Source organism: Canis lupus, chromosome 30 (assembly GCF_003254725.2).
Source record: "Canis lupus dingo isolate Sandy chromosome 30, ASM325472v2, whole genome shotgun sequence".
In the NCBI taxonomy this organism is placed as follows: Eukaryota; Metazoa; Chordata; class Mammalia; order Carnivora; family Canidae; genus Canis; species Canis lupus.
This window is the reverse complement of record NC_064272.1, coordinates 22,120,512-22,138,270: the sequence shown is the minus strand read 5'-3', so window position 1 is coordinate 22,138,270 and position 17,759 is coordinate 22,120,512. Positions and strand designations below refer to the sequence as shown.

The window sequence follows — 17,759 nt, the reverse complement described above, 5'->3', positions numbered from 1 at the left end:
TTCCGCATACAAGCAACATACAAGCAAAACTTGTGGGATACAGCAAAAGCAGTTCTAAGAAGAAAGAAGTTTATGGTGATAAATGCACACATTAAGAATAAAGATCTCAAATAATCACCCTAACTTTACATCTCAAGGAACTAGAAAAAAAGAAAAAAATTAAGCTCTAAGCAGCAGAAGTAAGGGAATAATAAAAATTAGAGCAGAAATAAATGAAATAGAGAACAGGAAAATAGAAACAATTAGCAAAACTAAGAGTTGTTTCTTTGAAAAGATAAACAAAATTGACAAACCTTTAGCCAGACTAACCAAAGAGGACCCAAAAATAAAATTGTAAATGAAAGAGGAGACATTACAACTGATACCACAATGCAAAGACTCATAAGAGATTACTATGAATGATTATATGCCAACAAATTAGACAATTTAGAAGAAATAAATAAATTCCTAGAAACATACAACCCATCAAATGGAGTCAGGAAGAAAAACAAAGTCTGAATAACCAATGAAGAGTAAGAAGATTGAATCAATAATAACCAACCCCCCCCCCCCCAAAAAAAAAAGCCTAGGACCACAAGGTTTTTCTGGTTACTAAAAATGGCAATCCTCAAACTCTTCCATAAAAAAGTAAAGAGGCGGGAACAGTCTCAGCCTCATTTCATGGGTCAAGCATTATTCTAATTCCAAACCAGATAAGGACACTAAAGAAAAGAAAATTATAGGGCGATATCCATGATGAATAGATGTAGAACTTCTCAACAAAATATAAGCAAACTGAAAAAAAAAATATAAGCAAACTGAATTTAACAACACAATAAAAGGATCACACACCATGATCAAGTGAGATTTATCCCTGGGGTGATACTAGGATGGTTCCATATATGCAAAACAATAAATGTAATGTACCATATTAATAGAATGAAGAATAAAAATCACATGATCATCTCAATAAATGCAGAGAAAGCATTTAACAAAATTCAACATCAATTCATGATATAAAAAAAAACCCTCTCAACAAATTGGGTAAAGAAATGTACCTCAACATAATAAGTGCCATGTATGACAACCTAGAGTTAATATCATACTCAATGGTAAAAGATTGAAGGCTTTTCTTAAGATCAGGAATAAGACAAGGGTGCCACTCCACACCACTCGTATTCAACATAGTAGTAGTAGTCCTAGCCAGAGCAATCAGGCAGAAAAAGAAGTAAAGACATCCTAACTGGAAAGAAAAAGATGAAATTATCTGTTTGCACATGGCATACTTTTATATATAAAAAATCCTAAAGACTCCATAAAAAACTGTTAGATCTAACCAATGAATTCAGCAAAGTTGCAGGATACAAAATCAACATTCAAAAATCAGGAGCATTTCTATACATTAATAATTATCTGAAAAGGGAAATAAAATAATCACATTTACAATGGCATCAAATACAATAAAATACTTAACACTTAAGCAAGAAATTGAAAGATATGTATATTGAAAACTATAAGATGTTGAAATAAATTGAAGAAGACAGAGATAAATGGAAAGATATCCCATGTTCACATCCCATGTCCACTACTCAAAGCCCATCAATAGATTCAATGCAATCTTTTTTTTTTTTAAGATTTTATTTATTTATTCATGATAGAGAGAGAGAGAGAAAGAGAGGCAGGGACACAGGCAGAGGGAGAAGCAGGCTCCATGCAGGGAGCCTGATGCAGGACTCGATCCCAGGTCTCCAGGATCAGGCCCTGGGCTGAAGGCAGCGCTAAACTGCTGAGCCACCCAGGCTGCCCTCAATGCAATCTGTATCAAGATTTCAATGGCATTTTTCATTGAAACAGAAAAACCTAAAATTTGTTCAGAACAAACACACACACAAAAACCCTGAATAGCAAAAGCAATCATGAGAAAAAGAACAAAGCTGGAGGCACCACATTACCTGATTTCAAACTATGTTACAAAGCGATAGTAATCCGCATAAAAATATGTGGCATAAAAAATATACACATAGACCAATAGAACAGAAATGACAGCCCAGAAATAAACCCATGCATGTATGATCAACTAGTATTTGACCAAGGAGCCAAGACTACTCAACGAAACAAAGATAGTCTCTTCAGTAAATGGTGTTGGGAAAACTGGATATTTACATGCAAAAAAATGAAACTGGACCCCTATCTTACACCACTTACAAAAATTAACTCACAATTGATTAAAGACTTAAATGTAAGATCTGAAACCATAAAAACCTAGACGAAAACATAAGGGAAAAGCTCCTGGGTATTGGTCTTGGCAACGAGTTTTTTGGATAAGATATCTAAAGCATAGGCAACAGAAGCAAAAATAAGCAAGTGCAACTACATCAAGCTTAAAAAGTTCTTCACAGCAAAAGAAAACATCAACAAAATGAAAGGTCAATCAATGGAAGGGGAGAAAATATTTGCAAACCACATATCTGATAAAGGGCTAATATCCAAAATAGATAAGCAACACATACAACTCAATAGCAAAACCTACAAGGAGATAAACAAAAGACTCAAAACCAAAAAAAATAGCCCCCCCCAAAACAAATAATCCAATTAAAAGATGGGCAAAGGATCTGAATAGGCATTTTCCCAAAAAAGATACTTAAATGGCCAACAGGCATATGAAAGGGTACTCAACATCACTACTCATCAGGGAAATGCAAATCAAAATCACAATGGGATATCATTTCATACCTGTTAGGATGGCTGTTGTAAAATTTAAAAAGTTTTAAGTGCTGACAAAGATGTAGAGAAAAGGCAGGCCTCATATTCTGTTGATGGGAATGTAAATTGGTGCATCTACTATGGAAAACAATATGAAGGTTCCTCAAAAAATTGAAAATAAAACTATCATATGATCTAGCAATTCCACTTCTGGGTATATATCTGAATGAAATGATATCACTGTCTCAAAGAGATATCTGCACCCTGTGTTTATTGTAGCATTATTTGCAAAAGCTAAGACATGGAAACAATCTAAGTGTCCATTGTTGTACAAATGTATAAAGAAGGGATCCCCGGGTGGCTCAGCGGTTTGGAGCCTGCCTTCGGCCCAGGGTGTGATCCTGGAGTCCTGGGATCAAATCCCACATCGGGCTCCCTGCGTGGAGCCTGCTTCTCCCTCTGCCTGTGTCTCTGCCTCTCTCTCTCTCTCTGTGTCTCTCTTGAATAAATAAATAAAATATTTTTAAAAATGTATAAAGAAAATGTGGTATATATATATATAAATATTACTCAGTCATAAAAAAGAAAGAAATCCTGTCATTTGCTACAACATGAATGAAACTTGAGGTCAATAAGTCAAACAGAGAAAAACAAATAACTGCATGGCCTTACTTATATGTGGAATCTAAAAAAACTACTCATTAGAAACAGGAAACAAGTTGTCAGAGGCAAAGTCTGGGGAGAGTGGGAAATGGGTAAAGGCATTCAAAAGGTACATACTTCCAATTATAAGATAAATTTGGGGGATATAAAATACAGTAATGTAGGGGCACCTGAGTGGCTCAGTGGGTGAGCATCTGACTTTGGCTTGGGTCGTGATCACAGGGTCCAGGGGTCCTGGGATAGAGTTCCACATCAGGCTTCTGACAGGGAGCCTGCTTCTCTCTCTGCCTATGTCTCTGTGTCTCTCATGAATAAATTAATAAAAACTTTAAAAAAAATACAGTAATGTACAAGGTGACTATAATTAACAATGCTGTGTTGCATGTTTGAAAGCTACTAAGAGAGTAGATTTTAAAAGTTCTCATCATAAGAAATAAATGTAACTATGTAAGCTAATGGATGTTAACTAAACATACTGTGGTATCAAATCATTATGATATACATCTTAAATTTATACAATGTTATGTGTCAATTGTATCCTAATAATCTGGAAAAAAATTCACTTTGTGAATTCATTATCAACTATGTTTCATTATTATGCATAACTATGATTATGTATATTATTAAATTATTAAATGTTTTGGATGAAATGTGTTACATTTTTATTTCATGACTAAATGCGTTCATGTGTACTTAGTCAACATGTTTAGAGATTATATTACATAGTTCCACCTACTTACCACTTACGAATACTACCGCTTATAATAATTAAAGAAATATATCTGCCTATTTATGATCTAGTACCCTAGCACTGCTTTAGAACTTAGACTTAGAAATGGAGACAGGACATATACATGGCTCTGAATTCTGTTTCTTGACATGGCCATTTTGATGCAGCTGTTACAAACTCATCAAAATGGTCAAGATTATGACAAAATATAAACTCACTTTTGTTGTTTACACCTCATTCCTTATACTCACTTGATCTCTAAGCCTCATCACATCCTGGATTTTTGCTCCGAAGGAAGATGTAATCGTATGAGACTTAGGAATGAGTTGAGAAAAATGATTTTGTATATTTTGTCAAAATAAAAAAAATGCTTAAGTTTCTATTTTAATCTGAGCCATAATACTACCTAGTCAGAATGATCACATGAAAATTTTACATACTCAGGAAACTATTAATATTACAAATACCAAATTCATTTCACAAAGTCTCAGCTATAAGTTAGGTAGTGAGACACTACCAAATATGCTCAAATTTGAAAACCAGGATTTGTTTAATATTTAAAAATGAAACTAGTAGAATCTATACATAATGGAAGTAACCAACTACCTACAGAAGTAGTAGAAGTTTGTGTGTAAGTCAGTAACTAAGGAGTTATGGGAAGAAAATTGAAATGAAATTCATTGAACAAATTTATTATGAACTAGACCTGTGTTTTTATGTCATTGAGGAGCACCCCAAATTCCAAGTTAAATCAAAAAGAAATAGTCTCAGTAAAATTAAAAAGTATGTTGTATTACCATGCAATAATTCAATCCAGCTTAATCTAATACATTTTACCAATTTTGACTGGAGAGAAATCATTTCAACCCTCAACAAGGTTACAGTTTAGTAGAGAGCAATAGACAATAATTATAGGCTGACTTTTGCTATAGCTGTTAATACTAATTACATAACATATTAGTCAACTATAAATGCAATGTTACATAAGAAGGAGGTAGTCACTTAGAATAGGAGAAAATATTTGCAAATCATATGTCTGATAAGGGGTCAATATCCAAAATATATAAAGAACTCATACAATTCAATAGCAAAAATCCAATCTAATTAAAAAATGGCATATGATCTGAATAGATATTTTTCCAAAGAAGACATACAGATGGCCAATGTGTATATGAAAACATGTTACTAATCATCAGGGAAATGCAAACCAAAACCACAATGAGATATCACATCACATCTTTTAGAGTGGCTATTATAAAAACAAAACAAAACAGGTGTTGGTGAAAATGTAGATAAAAGGAACCTCTGTGCATTATTGCTAGGAATGCAAATTGATGCAGCTACGGTGGAAAATAATGTGGAGATATCTCAAAAAAATTAAAAATAGAACTTCATATGACCCAGCAATTCCATTTCTGGGTGTCTAGCCAAAGAAAACAAAAACACTACCTTGAAAAGACACATGCACCCCCATGTTCATTGCATTATTATTTACAAGAGGTAAGGTATGGAAGTAATCTAAGTGTACGTTGTCAGATGAATGGATAAAGAAAATGTGATGTATATGTATGTGTGTATGTGTATATATAATAACATTCCTATATACATGTGTATAGTGGAATGTTATTCACCATAAAAAAGAATGAAATTTTGTCATTTGTGACAATATGGATAGACCTCGAGGTCAATGTGCTGAGTGAAATAAGTCACACAGAGAAAGACAAATACTGTATAATATCACTGATATGTGAAATCTAAACAAACAAGCAAAGAATCAAACTCATAGATATACAGAACAGATTGGTGGTTGCCAGAGACAGAGATTGTGGGTTGAGCTAAATGGGTGAAGGGAGTTAAAAGGTACAAACTTTCAGTTATAACATAAATAAGTCATGGAATTATAATGTACAGCATGGTGACTATAATTAACAATACTATGTCATTATTTGAAAGTTGCTAAGAGAGTGAATTTTATTATTTTTTTAAAAAGATTTTATTTATTTATTCAGGAGAGATGCACACAGAGAGGCAGAGACAGGCAGAGGGAGAAGGAGGCTCCATGCAGGGATTCCGATGGGGGACTCGATCCCAGAACTCCAGGATCATACCCTGAGCTGAAGGCAGATGTTCAACCACTGAGCCACCCAGGTTTCCCAAGAGAGTTAATTTTAAAAGTTCTCATCAAAAGAAAAAAAATTTTGTAATGATGTATGGAAACAGATTAACTACAGTTACTGTGATCATTTTGCAATGTATACAAGTGTTGAATCATTATGTTGTACACTGGAAACTAATATAATGTTATGTCATTTATATCTCAATTTAAAAAAATAAAAATTCAAAACGAAAAAAAGAATGCTGTGACTTAAAATAGTAATCTTACTCTCTTGCTTATAGTCTGTGGGATGGCTAGCTGAGACTCCATGCTTCAGGTTCTCAGCTCAATGATGACAAAAGGGTTCAGGGAGGCTCCTTGTGCCCCATATCTTTGGACCACTGGCTACTTGAGGTATGTGGTCTGTCCATGTATTTCACTATGTGGCCCAGGCTGAATAATCACCAGCCACCTGGGACATGCTTTTCTCATCACTGGAGCACAGGAGGGAAAGCTCAAGCACATGAACGTATTTTAAGCCCCTGTTTAAATTGTAAATGCTGACATCTCATTGGCAAGCAAAACATGATCAAGCCCAACATCAATAGAGCAGGAAAGTATACCTGGCATATACCGGAGGAAATATTTGCCGAGCAATAATTCAAACTTACACTTATGAAGTGCAATAGGAGAGAGCAGGGAGGATATTATATAAATCAAAATTCTTGGTTTTAAGCCATAAAAAAAGACTGGCTTATTTAAACATTAAAGGAGTTTATTAAGGAGCTATTCATTAGTATATAATCTCTTAGAAGCCTTAAAAATCAGTCTCAGAGACCACGCAGCCAAGAACAACTTTCAAAATCACACAAAACTAGGCTGGAGAAAACATTGTTGTTATTGCCAGTAGCACAGACACTCCAGCTCAAGCTGCCCACACCTCTGTTGCTACAACTACTGGCACTACTGCCTCTAGAAACTGGCTTTAGGTGCCTTCTCTCTTGCTCCACATTGTTAGAGTTCACTTGAAAACCTGTGATTTTTCATGCCATTAGCTTCTGATTCATAATCTGGGGTAGTCATGTATGACAGATCCTAGATCATGTGCACATTCCCTAACTACAGGTGAAGTGGGGAAGAAAGTAGCTGGCATCTTCAATTTCTATTGAGGTGGAAGCCTCTGCCCCATAAGAATGGGGGAATATCTCAAACATGGTTAGGGGCTCACATGTTTTGTGGCAAAAGAAAGAATGAGAAATTTTTTAGTATAAGCTGGAAGAGATATCAGGAAGGGCTTCCCAGAATAGGTAAGATTTAAGTTGAATCTTAAAGAATCAATAGCAGTAAGAAAGTTGAAGAAGAGTAACATGAATGAGGAAAACATGGTACATTTGAAGATCAGCAAGTGGTTCAGCATGGCTCAACTACCATGTAGGTCGATGGATATGTATGAAGTGGCAGTGGGAAAGTGCATCACAAGGTTAGGTTGGTGAGAGAAATCAGGGCTTGATCATGAAAAGCCTTGTATGTCACGTTATTTGGTCAGGTGGTAGTGCAGGAAATACAAACATCTTTAGGGTGACGCCTGGGAGGCTCAGTGGTTGAGCATCTGCCTTCAGCTCAGGTCATGCTCCTGGTTTGGGGATTGAATCCTGCATCACACTCCCTGCAAGGAACCTGCTTCTCCCTCTGTTTATGTCTGTGTCTCTCATGAATAAATAAATAAGAATCTTAAAAAAAAAGAAACATCTTTAGGTATTTCTGAGAGAAAGGTATTAAACACGGGGAACTACAATATTAGCAAAAGAGCTAGAGGAATAGAAATTGGAGGCTGCTGTGATTTCCTAGCTGAAGTCCAGCTGCTGCCACTGTCATTGATGTTGTCTCACTTGCCTCTCACAACCATGAAGTTGGTGAATAGATACTAATACTAGTGCTCAGCTGCGGCAGTTGCCTTTAACAATCACGTCAGAACCCCATTGTTTGCCAGTAGTATCTAAAAAGATAGCTTCTACCTCATTTTTATCTTTTGGATTTAGTGCAAGTGCATCAAATTGACAGAACCCAATATATCTAGCACTCTAGTGGCAAGGCTGTTTGGGGAATATAGTTGGTTTTTGCTCTTTTGTTTTATTTAGCTTCCTATCATCTCCCATTAGGAGCAGAGTGGAATGGAGATTGAAGTAGCCAATCCATAGTATCTAGCACACCATGTTAAGGATCATGAGTTTTGTCTTAAGGACTATGTAAAAAATGGATATATTTCTAGAGCAGGACTGTTACATACTTATATTTGCTTTTTATAAGGGAGCTTTATGATGTTGGAAGGAATTAATTGCAAGAGTGTACAATAGAAGATTTTCTCATTCAAGTGAGATACAGTAGAGAAATTAGAAATCAAAAGTAGGGTAAGGGTTGGAAAGATGTGAAGAAGGTAAAACTTTCAGAAGTTGGTTCAGGGTTGATGGGTTATGATGGGCAGTAGAGAAAGAGAAGCTGAGGGTTACTCTTAGGTTTCAGGGTTGGACAATTGGAGAGATGGCAATATGGCTGAACAAAATGAAATTGAGAAAAAGAGGAGGAGCATAAGGGATTAAGTGTTAGGAATGTTGAGTTTTTAGGTCCTGTGGAATGTCCAAAATGGATTTATCAAGTATGTGATGAGGCATATGGCTCTGCTGCTTTGGAGAGGGGTGTGCTGTGAAGATATAAATTCAGAAATCATGAAAATAGAGATTAAAGTCAATGTCATAGGAAAATTCAATAACAATGTATTTGGATAACTAACACTGGTACTCAAAAAAATAACCCCCAAATCGCAGACTTAACATACTAGTTTATTTCTCACTCACCTTACAGTCTAGTGAACATTGATGTGTTTGTTGGGGGAGGTGATTCTGTTCCATCAATCATTCAGCAACCCCAGGTTACTTCTACCTCATATTTCCACTGTTTTCTAGGGCTTCAAGTACTCTGGTAGAGCCTCTGCATGTGAGCAACTGAAGAACAAAAAGGTCTGGGAAGAACATTAAGAGGATTTAGAAGTTGGGCTAGAAGTGATGTGAGCATACAGCTTCTCAAACTATCTGTAGCAAAGGACCCCTTTTATAAACTTTCTAATCTGTTGCAGACTATTACTTTTCAAAAAGACAATAAAGATGTTGTGAGAATGTCAAATTTCTATGAAAGTTTCTAAATATTTTCCTTTGCTTTATTTACCTTGTTATGGACCAGCAGCAAACAAATCATGGAACAATACTGGTCTCTGAACCACACTTCAGTAACATTGGTGTAAATTGCTTCTGATGGCAATCCACTGGCCTAAGCTAATTAACATGCTATATGTGAATGTAAAAGGGATGGGGAATGTTCAGAGGAGGAAATTAGGTGATTATTTCTGTCTTAATCCAACCTTCTAGTCCCAAATGTCCATTTTTCTTTTCCGCCTTCATACTAAGGGGGATAACCCAAAGCCCATCAAGTCACTGCATCTAGTTTTAAGTCCCAGATGGTACACAGATTTCTTCATCAGATTTGGATGTGACCTTTCTTAGTCTGGTGACTTATGAACTAAAAAGAAACAATCCACTCCTCCCTCCAGATTTACACCCTATATAGGATGGTAGAAGTGAAAGAAGATAAGTGCAAAAGACACTCATGTTAGGAAAGGAGCAGAATGTGAGACACAGCAGTTACAGTTTCATAGCAATTCTCAAATCCTGCTTACAAGACATTTTGAAGGCCCTTTAAATCAGGGGTGAAGCACTTTCCTTGGTTAGGTGTTAAACCTCTAATTCTTCTTTTGGTGAGATACTCTCTATATTATGGGTTTCCAGAGGAGCAACCAATGAGTGTTAAATAGATACAGATCCCTATCTTCATTTCTATATATGTTTCTATATCTCTATCTAGATGGAGAATCAAAAGCCAGTGGCATATTCAATACAAATCCGAAGGCAGAGAATGAGAGGAACTGATGGTGTAAGTCCTGGTCTGAGTCTAAAGGCCCAAGAACCATGAGTGCTGATATCTGAGGGCAGGAGACGGTGGACATCCTAGCTCAATCAGAGAGAGTGAATTCACTCTCCCTCTACCTTTTTTATTCCCTCAACAGGTTGTATGGCATCTGTCCACACTGATAAATGTAATTTTCTTTACTCAGTCTACTGGTTCAAATGCTACTCTCTTTTGGAAACAGTCTCATAGGCACATCCAGAAATAATGTTTCACCACCTCTTCGGGCATCCCTTAGCCCAGTCAAGTCAACACATCAAGTTAGCCAGGATACTCTCTTTCTCCATTTCCTCTGGCTCTACCCTTTGGGAAGTTTTCCTTGTTTTTAATCTTCCATGGCCATATCTGAATGAGATTTTGCTTTCCTTGGAGACTGTAGAGATTTCATATTTGGAGAGGTTATGGGCCAACTGAAGATGGTTTTACAGCTTTAACAGTTAAAAATTATTTTAGATTAGGTGCATGGTTACTGTAGGCTTCTGATCCATTAAAAATTATTTTAGATTAGGTGCATGGTTACTGTAGGCTTCTAATCCATTTGTTTCCAGTTGGCTCAATATGACATTAAGAATACTTAAAGTTCTTTCTGAGACTGTTTAAGATTGAATTCCTCAGAAGCAGATTCTAAGAAAAGGATTTGTCAACAATGAACATTGTACGAGAGTGGGGAAAGCAGGACAAGGGATAAGAGAAAGCCAAGTGTATCACTCAGGATCCAGTTAGAAGATGGGAGCATACTAGTTATTTTAACAAAGGAAATTTAAAAATAAAGAATTGATAATGGCAAAAAGATAACACTACATATATGGAGGTGGCAACTACAGGAAGTAGTTACCACCTCTAGGGCTGAGGGAACAAAGAGGTTTGAATCACTAACAGTGTCTTAGTTTGAGCCACTATAACAAAAATACTGTAGACGGGGTGGCTTAAACAACACACTTTTCTTTCCCACAGTCTGGAGGCTGGGAAATCCAAGGTCAAGTTGTGGCAGATTCAGTGCCTGGTGAGAACCTGCTTCCTGGCTTCTGATAGGAACCTTCTTGCTGTAGCCTGAGAGAGGGGTGGTGGGGGTGGAGGTTCAGGGAGGGAGAGGAAGGGAGAGAAAGAGAGAGAATGAAAGAATGAGAGAGAGAGAGAGAGAGAGCTCTTAAGATTACTTCTCCAAGGCCCTGTCTCTAGATACCATCACAGTGGGGATAAGGGTTTCAACATGAATTGGGGAGGGGGGGCACACATATGTACAGTCCATAGCAAACAGAAGCTTGGAGGAATGGCCCCTTGGAGCTGAAACTCAGACCTCTGAGAAGGGCACTGCTCTGGTGCTGGAGTCTGTGCTTGGAACAGAGGTACCATAGAGCTGGAACCTAGACCACTGAGGACAGGTGAGGATGGCTGTGGTGATATCTCTGTGGGGATACAATGAGACTAGTTTGGCAAGTGTTGGGAAAACCGTAGAGCAGATTCAGTCTTTGCTGTGGGAATGAATTGTCACTGCTGGGACTGATAAAAGGCTGCTGGATTTATAAAGACAGAAACATAAAGCAAAGTAAACAGGAAGGAACAAGGCCCTTCTTCCTCCTTCAGACTTGTGGTCTCCCTCTAGGGTCCTCTATTAGCAGAATGTAACAGGGAACAGCTGGCAAAGCAGAATCACAGCCCCCAGCATCACAAACATGAGTTAAGAAAGGTGGCTTTGGAGCGGGCATAATAGTTTCACATGCACACAAGCGAGGGTATGTTAGAAAAAAACCCTGCAAAAGATAGCTTCAGCCTGGTGGTTCAGGGGAATTCTGGAGTGTAAGTCATGCCTCAAAGTAGTTCTCACCCAAGACAAGGAGGTTAGGGCTTCATGCTAGTCATGCTAGGTTAGGTTAGCATGTGTTAATTAACCTGATTGTGGTAGTCATTTCACAATGGATAAATCAAATCATCGTGTACACTTTATATACAATTTTGTCAGTTATACCTCAATAAAGCTCCTTCTTTGAGGCTATCTGAAGCAATAGATACTATCTGAAACATGTGTAATCTGATCTTTTCCTAAGGGCTGAGTCATTCTGTTTAAATCCTACTAAGGCTTCCTTGCTCAAAACCTTTTAAAATATAGCTTTCTCTTTGGAATCTAGAAGTATTGTTTTCAAACTCCAAAGCTACTCAAATGCTGGATTCTATTTTCTTTCATTTTTTTGGTAAACTGATTAATTTTGTTTCATGCTAATCTCTTTCTGGTAATATTTTGCAAATCACATAAAAAATCACCAACATCTATTATTAATTTTGTTTTCTGAACTCTTGCCTTAGAGCTAGAAAATATGTATTTGTACTGATCTACCTCCTAAGGTATTGTAGGCAACAGTCTAGCCATTGCCTAATATGAATCTTTGGTTATCCAGCCTACTGCATGGTTCCTTAAGTCCCACCTGACTGCTATGCCAAACTAATGCCACATACTTTGGATTTTTTGTTACAGTAGGCTACTATTTCTATTATTAATCAGGGTTAGTGTTTTAGTAACAACCCTCAATTCTCAGTCATAACCCAGTAACATATGATGTTGCTCGAATTAGTACAATAAGGGTCAGATGTGCACCATGCAATTAAGACCTACAGTCTTTCCATCTAATGTTACTGCCATCCCCTAGCTCCTCAGAATTTTCTGTATCTGGGTGACTGATATGTGAAAAACAAAAGGGAACTATAAATCACTGGAGGTTTTAAGGGTCGGGCTTAGATTGGGAAATCATTGCCTCTACAATGCACTGGCCAGAAACAGTTACATGGCCTGATATAGACGTAAAGGAACTAGGAAATGTGGGTTTCCTGGGTATGCAAGAGGAAAGTAAAGTATTTATCATTGTCTCCACCAGTTAGGATGCTTTCACTTGCCAGTAACAGAAAACCTAACTCAAATTGACTTTGTTAGGGAGGAAAACTTTTCTCTCCCTTTTTAGATTTACTTTTTGGGGGCTTGCCTATTAAACTGACAAAAGGACAGGTTAGCAAAAGACAGATTTTAATCACGTACTAGGTACGGGGGGGTGGGGGGTGGTTCACAAAGAAATGTGACTCAAAGGAGTGGACAGAATTTGGGGCTTATATACCATTTTAATAGATGAAGGGGAGGGGAGAGGGCACTTAATGAGAACAAATGACTTCTTGGAAGTGAGGTGGGGGAAAGAGTGCACTTATGGGAAAACAAATGACGTTTAGGAAAGATAAGTAGGCCTTTAGGAGAATAGATGGGAGATATGATAGTTTCATGACAATGGCTCTTTAGGTGTGGTGACAATTCTCATTGTCTCTCGTGGTAGGAACCAATCTTCCCTGGTTGCTCCCTGGGAGATTTATGACAATTGAGTTCTTTGGGGAGGCTCTGCTTTTAGGCAGATAAGAAATTTCAGAAACTCAAATGCTTTCAGCTAAAAATAATTTTTATGTCACAGAGGCTTATTCTGGACCTCTTCAGCTTAAATAGAAAAAAGAATTTATTTGCTCATATAACAGAGAAGTCTAGAGGTAGCACAGGATTCAGACTGGGTTTGATTTGGAGGCTTACGATGCTCTCAGAGGTTGACTTCCTTTCCCCATGATTAATTCACCCAGCCCTTCTTCCTCCATTTGTTAGCTTTATTATCATTTGGCTCTCCTTAGTAGAAAAAAAAGTTGTAGCTCTTCTGGTATTTACATTTTAATAGCAATGCCATATCATCCAGAGAAAAAAGTAACTTCTCTTTCCTACCAGCAAACAAAAATCCTAGGTTTCACTCTGATTGGTTTCTGAAATAAAAACTGTTCAAAGAGAGGTAAAAGTGATTCTAATAGTTTCAGGCTGGCTGGACCACTCTTGGAATTAGGGGTGGGTAGTGGTTATGCCATCTAAATTACATAGGTGAAGACAATGGAGCTTTGAAAATGAAGGTGGGCAATCATCTATATCCATTACAGCCAGGGAAGAGTGTGGAGCATGACCTGACTTAAGGAGAGTGAGTACTGTGAGGATACTTAAAGAGTAGGTACAGAAGGGTAAGGGGCAGAAAATTGGCAAATCAGAGGAAGAGAAACTATTAAAAAAGTGATAGGAAGAGTGTGGACAGGCAGTCAAGAGAACCAAGAGAATCATGTTCTGTTAGCCAAGGGAGGAGTTTTAAGGATGGAGTAATAAAAAAAATTCAACTAAATTACTTCATGAGTGTTGATTTCATACTTAGTGGATATCCTTTATAATTTGGCTTCTCATGTAAATGTTTCCTTTGAGTGAAAATGTGTCAACCAGAGTTTTGTGGTCTTCAGGGCAGATGTACTTCTCATGAAAGAAAGAAAAAAAGGAATAAATGTGAATTTTGGTTTGTACATCAGTCTCTAGTAAGTCTGGTTGGCGTGAATCATACCCTCCATGTAAATAAGCTCTAGGGTCTAACAACAGTAAATTTCTGTCTCTACAAATGGGACCAAACTGGGAACACTGAGTGAAACCTTCAGTTCATTTTCATACCGTGACATGCTTTGCGAGCCATTAGAACTCTCTTTTAACTATAATGGCTTAAGAATAGGCCACAAGTTTTGAATTATTAGCTTTCCAGTTTGTTGTTTTGATTACTCTCTTTTCCTGTAAAGCTTCCTTTAAGGGCCAGCCAGAAAGAGAGAACTGGATTAGACTATCCCTGGCACAGATGGGGGGGAAGAGCAGGTCATGGTCACCTGCAGCCATTCCAGGTCTAGGGATAGTTAACTGTCCTTGGCTAGGATGGATCTGGGGGTGGGAATCAATAAGGAAGTGACTAATGCTCAACACCCCAGAAGAGCGAGGGGAGCAGTCTGGATGAGAGAGAAGAAACTAATTCAAACAGAAGAACGAGTACAATGCAGCGATGGGTTTGTGCAGTGGTGGCTGTGTGTTTTAAGGATCTCGGGGAGCGAGACTGATCTTGTGAGGAGAGCTGGGAGAGGAAACTTCCTCACGGATCAGAATACAAGGTGTAGCATTCATGCAAGCAGCATCTCACTAAGTGTTCTTGTAAATGCATTTATTTTAGCTTTTTTTTTTTTTTAAGTTCTTACAGGGATCCATAGTGGCAGAGTTAGGAATTCAAGGAGACACCAGCGAAATCGTACGTCTGAAACAAAATTAAAAAAAAAGAAAAGAAAAAAAAGGAACAAAATTAGCCAGCTGTGAAAAGAACCCGACTCTCCTGCTCCCCTGGGTTACGTCTGCGCCCCTCAGGCACAGGGCCTCTCGGGGCGGCCCTCCTGCTAGCCCTTCCTCGCCAAGCCTGCGGAGCGCTAGCCGCTACACCCAGGGAGGCCCCGGAACTCACGTTCCCACGCTGTCGGCTGCGGTGCAGCCCCGACTGCCACATCCCTAGCCGGGTCCCGGGTCCCGGGTCCCGGCCCTCGCCGCCGGCCGGCGCGTGGCGGGGAGCCGCGGCCTTCGAGGGCAGCGCCGCGACGCACATGCCCGCGCCCGCCTCCCGCGTCGGCGAGAAGAAAGGGAGCCCGGACGCGCGGAGGCTGACCCGGAGCCTACCCATGAGGCAGCGCGGCGGATCCACGAGAGCGCCCCCCCCCCCCCCTCCCACAGCTCAGCTGCTGCTCCGCAATGGGAGCCGCCGCCGTCGCCGCTGTGTAGTTTTCCGTGCTCCTCCTTTTCCTCCTCCTCTTTCTCCTCCTCCTCAGGGCCCCAGTCAGGCCGATCCGCTCCGCTCACGGTAAGCGCCCCCCGCCCCCGCCCGCCCCGCGCTGCAGCAGGAGAGGCCCTCCCGCGCGGCCTGCGCCGCCTCACTCCGGGGGCGCTGGGCCGGGGGTGTCGAGGCCGGCGCGGTTTGCCGAGAGCGTCCAGGGCGCGGGGGAGGGGACCGGCTGCGCGGCGGCGGCGGCGGCGGCCGGACCGCCATCTTGCGCCGGCCCCGGCGGGGGAGGGATCCCGGCGCGACGCGGCAGACGGCTCGGGGCGCAGGCCGGAGCCGCGCCGGCCCCGCCGCCTCTGCCTCCGTCGCCTCCTCCGCCTCCTCCACCTCGCCTCCCAGGGCCTGCGCGCCTGTTGGCCCAGCCTGCGCTCGGCTCTTCTCTCTGGATTCGGCTCCCTTTGGTCGGCCGTACATTTTGTGCCGATGTTTGGCGGGGACCCATGCTTCCCCCACAGCAACGCTCCCCGGAGTCTCTTCGTGGTAGACCGAGGCCGAAGGGGGTGCCGAACCCTCAGGCATCCGGGGCCCTCGGGCCCCTGACCCCGTGCCCAGGTGCCCAGTCATCCGTCCCACGCTCACACCCTCATGCTTGTCAAAGGGACCCCCCCCCCCCCCGCTCTGTCCCGTTATTGTCTCCAGAAGGGCCCTGAGGAGAGACGTGCAGTCGGATACACAGTTTACTGACCGAGCTTTTCGGGGTTTCACTTAGACGGAAAGAATGAGCTCACTGCGAGGTTTTTATCCGGCTCTAGAGATGGAAGGAGTTCTCCCAACTTAGCTCAAGTTTGAAGGCTTCTAAGGAGAAATCGGCTAGAGAGGAGCAACGTCAAAGTGAACCCGCTTCTGCACGCACACGGGAAGACCTCGGTCCAGAGGGTTCTCTTTGTTAGCCAAGAGTCGCTTTTTTGAAAATTCGTGAACCTAGACTTCATTGCTTTCAGATTTGGACGGGGTCCTAAGAATTGGACGTCTACGAGCGCCATTAGACCTAACACTGAAACCTAGGAGGAGAGTTTTTAAAGTACAAAAGCCACCTCTTAGCATTTGTGAGAAGTCCTGCCTTGGGGGATGAGTGACAACTCAGGCTGTCTAACGGGAAACTTGCTGTGCCTTTGAAGGCACTGTTGTGCTTAGAGGATTGTTAGGGCTGTGTGCTCTTGACATCTTAAAGCATCAGTACAGATCCCGTTAGGTCTGTATCTTGCATTTGTATCTGACGTTGACACGCCCTATTTCTACCTCAAGACCCCTTTTGCATTGGTCTATGTTTATGGGACTGTTCTCGAAGATGAGGAAAGAGAGCCTCAGGGAGACGTCTTTAATGAGGTCATGGCTAGGAAGTGATAGAACCATTTCTACGACCTTAGGTTCTCTTGATTCCTTATTCAGTGCCCAGTTCACTACATTATGTTTCGTTTTGTGTGTGTGTGTGTGTGTGTGTGTGTGTGTGAATAAGGTGAGTGAAGAGAAGCAAGGAGCCTCACCTCACAAAAATGAAGGAATACTGTTGAACTCCTTTTATATTTTTGTTTTTAAGAGTTTACCTCTTAGCTTTTCGGCTTTTTATTACTGAAGTTTTCATGTTATTTTTCATCCAAACATATTAAAAAGTTAAATAATAGCCCAGTTGGACCTTCATTTGTACCACCTACTTTTAAAAGTGTTGCCGTTTTGCGACATTTCCTTTATCTGCCTATCTGCATTCTTTTTGGTGAGCATTTATTTTCAGAGCACGTTGCAGATATCATGACAATTCACACCTAAGTCCTGTTGATATATCTATATGGATGTCATAAGAATAAGGCCAATTTTCTGTATAAGCACAACGCTGTAATCATACTTGAAGAATCTCTGCTATCTAATATAGATATGTAGTATGTATTCACATTTT

At 40.1% G+C, this 17,759-nt stretch overlaps 1 protein-coding gene and 1 long non-coding RNA gene across 7 annotated transcripts in view; one reads left to right on the top strand and one right to left on the bottom strand.

The window, feature by feature from the left end:
* The window catches only part of ZNF280D (zinc finger protein 280D), a 294,058-nt gene that overhangs the window by 154,202 nt on the left and 122,097 nt on the right, over positions 1–17,759 (top strand). Inside the window, exon 1 of one of the 6 annotated variants that reach the window (XM_025472693.3) lies at positions 15,752–15,889. The exons of 2 other annotated variants lie outside the window; for them this stretch is intronic. The gene's annotated coding sequence lies outside the window, so the exon portion shown is untranslated. Of the gene's footprint in view, positions 1–15,751; positions 15,890–17,759 lie in introns of those variants that run through there. 3 more of the 6 variants (XM_025472695.3, XM_025472689.3, XM_025472691.3) reach the window with 3 other exon arrangements.
* LOC112675878 (uncharacterized) lies at positions 15,192–15,704 on the bottom strand. The gene is made up of 2 exons (XR_003146137.3): positions 15,500–15,704; positions 15,192–15,298 (listed from the first exon to the last, which is right to left on the bottom strand). It is a non-coding gene; the product is annotated as an uncharacterized LOC112675878 (long non-coding RNA).